This window comes from Haliaeetus leucocephalus, unplaced genomic scaffold (genome assembly GCF_000737465.1).
Source record: "Haliaeetus leucocephalus isolate CR32 unplaced genomic scaffold, Haliaeetus_leucocephalus-4.0 Scaffold1000, whole genome shotgun sequence".
Lineage (NCBI taxonomy): Eukaryota > Metazoa > Chordata > Aves > Accipitriformes > Accipitridae > Haliaeetus > Haliaeetus leucocephalus.
The window spans coordinates 2,222,888-2,223,210 of NW_010973436.1; the positions used below are offsets into that span (position 1 = coordinate 2,222,888).

The window sequence follows — 323 nt, forward strand, 5'->3', positions numbered from 1 at the left end:
CCACAACCACACTCCCAACCACAGCCAAGCCACCCACAACCACACTCCCAACCACAACCACAGCCAAGCCACCCACAACCATGCTCCCAGTCACAACCACAGCCAAGCCACCACCTACAACCATGCTCCCAACCACAGCCAAGCCAAAACCTGCAACACTAGCACCCATCACAATGACAGCCAAGCCAAAACCTGCCACCACACTTCCAACAACAACCCCAGCCAAGCTAAAACCCACAACACCAGCAGCTACCACAGCCATGGCCAAGCCAAAACCTACCATGCCAGCACCCAGCACTAGTACTGCCAGGCCAAAGCCCACA

The 323-nt window shown here is 56.3% G+C and overlaps 1 protein-coding gene across 1 annotated transcript in view; it reads left to right on the plus strand.

Moving 5' to 3' along the window:
* Nucleotides 1-323, plus strand: part of PI16 (peptidase inhibitor 16) — a 6,400-nt gene that overhangs the window by 4,867 nt on the left and 1,210 nt on the right. The window lies entirely within an intron of this gene.